The sequence below is a fragment of the Saccostrea cucullata genome, unplaced genomic scaffold, assembly GCF_032062105.1.
Source record: "Saccostrea cucullata isolate Sc308-1 unplaced genomic scaffold, CSIRO_AGI_Scuc_v1 ctg3346, whole genome shotgun sequence".
Classification (NCBI taxonomy): Eukaryota; Metazoa; Mollusca; class Bivalvia; order Ostreida; family Ostreidae; genus Saccostrea; species Saccostrea cuccullata.
This window is the reverse complement of record NW_026933339.1, coordinates 34232-40769: the sequence shown is the minus strand read 5'-3', so window position 1 is coordinate 40769 and position 6538 is coordinate 34232. Positions and strand designations below refer to the sequence as shown.

The following is a 6538-nucleotide window of genomic DNA, read 5'->3' as shown; positions in this document are numbered from 1 at the left end:
ACAAAATGTGATCAGAAAAGCTCACTTGAGCCTTTGGCTCAGGTGAGCTAAAAATTAAAGAATAGGGGGGGGGAATTCAAAGACTTTCTTTACAAGCAAATAAATTTAATCTTTTATAGATTCATAGATAGGATTAAGGTATTTTCATGCTAACTGTACAATTTGCTAATTTATACTTAAATTATTTTATTTATTTAAAAGAAAAGAAAAAAAAATAAAAATTGTAAATAATATCTACTCTCTTATATTTAAAACTTTTAAAGTAGAGAGAGAAAAATACCCCTGCATCAACATTTTACCTGAAAAAAAAATAATTTATTAAACATTTCTCATTAAAGTCTCAAATTAATTTAATATTTACAGTATGCCAGGATTTGGTCCAAAGTATTTCAACTGCGTTTTGTGTGGAATTAGAACTAAACCAAAAAATCGGAGGCATGTACGGAAAGATGTACAGAAATACTTGAGAAAAAATTTCATGCTTGAGTCAAAAATTGGTGACACAATTTGCAATAAATGTGTATGCACATTTCACAGAACCAAGTCTTGCAGTCATGTTGAGAAAATACAGTGCACAGTTAAGGAAGCTAAGAAAGCTGATAGTTCCACTACATCTCTTCCATCACAAATAAGGCTCAATATCCAATGCACTGTAAGATCACACTCTTACTGCACTTTATGTAAGCGCCCTGGTCCTAAGTTGATTACCGTGCCAGCTGGAATACGATTTCGATTTTTTCTTGATCACAATGTACTACTACCGGCAGGGTGCAGGTGTTGTCCAAACCATGTGCAGAACGACAAAATTGTTGGAAACTTCAATTTGCAGCCATCAACGTCTGTTCTTTTAAATTCTGAAGATCTCGAGAAATTGATTGGCAAATTACGCACTACTGCAATAACATATTCCAAAACAAGAATCGACTTTGACAATGAGGATGAAATGACTGACGATGATTATGTAACTTTGACAGGACACAAAAAATCTGATTTTAGGGAAATATGTCAACATGCTGAGCAGGTTAGGAAAACCCCAGCAAGGAGCTTGAGAACATCTGTTGGTATTTTCTTGATGAAAATGAAATCAGGACTCTCCAACAAGCTGATGGCAACCATTTTTAATATTTCCAAGTCCTGTCTACGACGTGCCATTTCATCAGTTCGGATTGCCCTTCTCAATTCCTTCGTCCCACAATACCTAGGCTTTGAGCATGTGACAAGGGAGAGAATCATAACAGAACACACCCGTCCTCTGGCTAAATTCCTGTTTGGTGACCAGGAAGAATCCCGAGCAATCCTGGTAATTGATGGCACATACATTTATATCCAGAAGAGTGATAATTTCAAATTTCAAAGGAGGACTTACAGTCTGCATAAAGGACGGCCACTAGTGAAACCGATGGTTATTTGTTCTACCTCAGGGTACTTTTTGAGCATCATGGGCCCATACTATTCGGATTCCAAAAATAATGATGCCGCCATCCTAAATCATGCACTAAAGAAAAATGTTGACAGCATTAGGGACTGGGTCCAGGAGAATGATGTGTTTGTGGTTGATCGAGGCTTCAGGGATTCCCTAGATCTTCTCGAAGACCTTGGTATTAGAGCACAGATGCCATCGTTCCTGAAGAGGGGTGAGAAACAGCTCTCTAGTGCGGATGCAAATTCTTCAAGACTTGTTTCAAAGGTGAGCATACTGAATCTAAAATTTTAAATAAACTCAATTAAGTATTCCAATAATACATAAAATTTTCTGTCTTCGAAGAGATGAAAAAAAATCTAAGAAAAATAAAACATAAAAATATCCTCTTCCTAATATAAAAGAAATAACTAACATTTTGTAAATTTTGAATTTACTAAGGGGAGGTAAATGCAAAATTTAGTTAGGTTGTAATTTTGCATTTACCTCCCCCTAGTAAATTCAAAATTTACAACATGATAATACACAAGAAATTGTTCTAAAATGGACTTATATCATATTTTTCAAAAATATATTTTCAGGTGAGGTGGGTTATAGAATCTGCAAATGCGAGGATCAAGAAATGGCAATTTCTCAACCATGTTCTTCCCACAAACCAGGTGAAATATATAGGTGACTATGTTCGAATAGTCTGCGCCCTATCAAACAGGTTTTCCCCACCTCTATCCACTACAACATGTAATGATGAAGAGATGGCGGCAAAAATGCTATACCTTTCTCATCAAGTGAACAAACTCCAGGAGAGGGTTGTTGATAATGGACTGGACAAGCGTAAGGTTATTTGGAAATCGGTCGATGATGATTCTTTGGATGACTTCCCAAGACTAGATGAAGAAGACTTGTCCAACATAACTTGTGGAACGTACCAGCTCAGACTGAGTCCATCCTATATAAAAGAACACATTGATGGGGAAGCTGATATTTACATCAACCGGGAAGACCCTGGCTTGATCCAAGTGAAGCTCCAGTCACGTCATGTGTCCTCAAGGAAGTACACCTTATGGATAGAATTCACACCCTCAAACATTGTGGCCACCTACTGCAAGTGTCGTGCCGGGGCACGGGTAGTTGGCGTTTGCTCTCACGTTGCAGCTGTGCTTTGGTACTTGGGCTTCTCCAGACATCAAGAGTGCCAGACTTACGGAATTCAGGATTGGGGTAACTCATTGTGTGACGCATCCATCCTTGATGAGTCCGATTCCGATGAAAGTGTAACGGAAGAATAATGATTACATTATTCTATCATCCTTTGCAGGCTGATGCTCTTTCAACATGGGTGCCTATAATGATATAAATATGTATTATAATTTAACTGCAGATGAATTATAGATGCCTGCTTTTTATTATAGTTATGTGTATATTTTTACTAGCCTGAAATAGGTTCAGACAGTTTGACAGATTCTTTGAAACTCGATTTCTATCTTGTTCATACAGGTTCTTAATTGCTGCATGTACATGTATACATGAGAGTTATAGCCATGATATTTCTGTCACTGTGTGAATTACATTTGTAAAAAATTGTTTCATATCCCATATGTTTTATATCAGATTATCCACGTCTTAATTTATTAACACCATTGGAAACAGAGATAAAATAATTAATACAATTAATAACTTTGCATTTTGTGTATAGTACACGTAATAAATTCAATTCCCTCTTTATCCCAACAAAACTGTTTTTGTCTTCTTTTAAATCACCTTCATGATTTAATTTTATGCAATAAAATTCTGTAATGAATATATTTTTAAATATTTAAAATTATGCCATATAAGTCAGGATTGCACAAATTATTCTGTGCTTTTTTAGCAGCAATAGCTTTTCTTTTTTTCGTTTTTTAACAAGAATGCATTGTTTATTTTCAAAATGTAACAAATCTACCATGTTAACAGTAACTGCTTGCCGTTTTATTTTATACATGGTAATCAATTAACATATCAGAAACTGTTCTTGGGAAAGTTTATTAATTAAATAGGAATAGATCGTACATACATAGCAATTTGCTTCGAAGTTTTTTTCAAGAAAATCCAATTTTCATTTTTTCAAGAAAATCCAATTATCTCCCTTTTCTTCTTGCGGTTTCTACCGAAAACTTGTACAAAACTGTAGTAAATAGAATGTTTAAAGCACACTGTTTCCTGATTCACGAAGATAAATTGCAACAGGAAAAAAATTAGATACATACCAGTCCTTGTTTTCCCCACATTTCGGTTACCTCAAGGCGCATTACAAAGTAAACAAACCTGCACATGTCAAAATTGCATAAAACGGTCAGGACGAGCCCGATCAAATATATGATATGATGTTCAATCGACCGCGTATAAGTACTACAAAAAAAAAATCTCGCTTATAATTGATTCATTCAATAAACCATGCCAAAAATATTACACGCTGTTTTTATTGTTTTTTTTCATATGAGACAACAAGAAACAATATTATATATTTACATGTACCATTCCATTGTATGACAAACCCGTTGTAGGTAAGATGCAATTATGTGAGCTGACCTATGTTTGTGTACACTAATTTCAACTTTAGTTTAAAACATCTTCAGAAAATAAAATAAAATATTATTCTTCAGTGCATTTTACATAGAAAGACTACTCTTTTTGTACAGGTAGATAAATATGAAATTCAAATATAAGATCATTAAAAAAATAAAGTAAATATTAATCAAATATTCAGAACAAAGTGTGTTAAAATTTGCAACGTAAAAATGACTTTACTGGGTTTACATGGGAAAAACAATGCTATAAAGCTCCTTTTCTAAAACGGAAAGTATTTGGAATATGGAAAAAATATAAGTATTTTTAAAAAATATATATTCTAAAGTATTTTATCCGAAAGTTTGATTAAATTTGGACTCAGGGCAGATTTTGAAGGTTCGTGGCTCTACCTCTTTCATATGTTGGTACATATTGATGAGAGATGTGCAACTGCATGAATAGTTTTGACCTTGACCTTTGCTTTGATATTGACCTCATTTTTCGTACATTAGTGTCAAATGTCATAAGCTGATAGATATTAAGGTAAGCACTTCAAGTGCATTGTTTTTTTTACCTTGACGTTTCATTTGACCTTGACCTCACTTTTATCCATTTGTGTTTAAGTCAGTTTTAAAGAAACCATTAATAATATTTTTTTCAACTTCATATTCTGATACTTACTGATAAAGAGCTTTTCAACTGAATCAGCAGTTTTTGACCTTGTCATTTCCTTTTACCTTTACCTCACTTTAATGGAATTAGTGTCAAACGTCACATGGTGATACATACTAATGTGAGCAATTCCACTGAATCACTATTCAAGATATTCTGATCAAATTTTATACACTAATACAAATTTTCATGTTGCTTTACTAATATACCCTCGGCGGGGCATTCATGTCCTATGGTTTTTAGTTAATATCTGCATGAAGATAAACAACAAGAAAAAAAATAAGGAGACAAATTCAAATGAAATCAAGATGTATTTTTATTAAAATATTAAAAATAAAATATAAGAAAAGACAACCTACAAATAATATTCCTTTTGATTCGAAACTTATTTACTTTTTCTATTAAAATATAAGGAATAACGATTACTACTGACATTTATTTTTACATGGGAAGATCTTATTATCGTAGGATCTTTTCATCTCATTCTGCGCATTTATATATACAGAAGGCCCCGGGGGAAAATAGTACTATTATTATTATATTACAATTAAACGGTTTCCCCCCATCACATTTATGAAGATATAATATGAATTTGTTGAGTTGTTATAAAGGAACAATTTGGGATTTGTTAAAAAGTATAAAATTGGTGAATTTTGTGTTTGCTTTTAACGAAAACAAATACTCTGCCGATGTGATGTACCGATTGGCAAAGATAAACTAAATATCAAAGTATATATGAAAAAAAAATCTGGTACATTTCATGTTATAATAGAAATCAGGCCATAACTTCGTATCAATGTATCAAAATTATTATTGATAAATCACCTCCTCACTGATTTGACTAGAGATTTGCTGAATTGCACTGATCGCACCAAAATATGAATGATAAATTCTTACTTCTTAAAAATATGTCAACTTGAAAATGCATGTGTTTTTTTCCTTAAATTAACCATGTAAATACGACACCTTTGATTTGATACATTTTTTGTTTGTTTCTTTGATAGGTTTCTTCGGTTTGAGGTTTTTTTTGTGTTGTATTTAATTAAATATCTGTTTACATCAAAACACGTAAATCAACAAAAATTCACTTCCCTTTTAAATACTAATTTAGAATAAGATTATTTTGTTACAATCTTTTTGAAAATAATTTATGTGTTAAGTCCATGAGACTTCAAGAAAATTGGTCACTTTAGTTCATGGTTGCCGTAGCGTATGAAACATCTGTTGCCCGCGGTTGACATTCAAGTTCCATACATAAGTACAATGATGTGAACAAATTCCAATTAGTGATTTGCATTCAAGTAAAGATAATGAATTTTAAAAGTATGCACTTCTTATAATGTTACTGTATTTGATCTGTTCAAATTTTATTCATTTTAAAATACAAGAAGTATCCTTGCCCTACTAACACGTTAAGTAAAACATGCTTGAGCCATCAGACCATAGAATGGTAAAATCAACACTGAATCACACATTAAAAACTCTGTATTCAGAACAAGAGGCTCATGAGCCTAAACGGTCACCAGAGTATAATACAAAACTGTAAAAGATATATTGAATCAAAGGCTAATCATATAAGCATAGGTTTTTTTTTTTTTTTACACACAAAAGATACATCCCTTCATCAATAGATGCTATATGCCTAAATGGCTTGAAATTGGTTCACTAGTTCCAGAGATGTTGCTGAAAATGTTGAAATGTTAGCGCACGACGACGGACGAAAAAGAAAGCAATAGATAATTTTAAAAAAATCCTTTTTTAATTAAGCCAAGTGTGTAGTTTAAAAGAATTCAGAAATTTTTATCGTACTTTTTAAAGCAGAATCAAACCTCTTCAAGTTATATCCAAGAATATTGATCACAATCAGATTTGGAAATAAAAATTTAAAAGAGGAGCTCTTTC

General features: G+C 32.7%; 1 long non-coding RNA gene across 1 annotated transcript; it reads right to left on the bottom strand.

Annotated features, from left to right (window-relative positions):
* Positions 1–309: 309 nt before the first annotated feature.
* LOC134238054 (uncharacterized) lies at positions 310–3724 on the bottom strand. The gene is made up of 3 exons (XR_009985920.1): positions 3664–3724; positions 2194–2760; positions 310–1702 (listed from the first exon to the last, which is right to left on the bottom strand). It is a non-coding gene; the product is annotated as an uncharacterized LOC134238054 (long non-coding RNA).
* Between the last annotated feature and the right edge of the window lie 2814 nt (positions 3725–6538).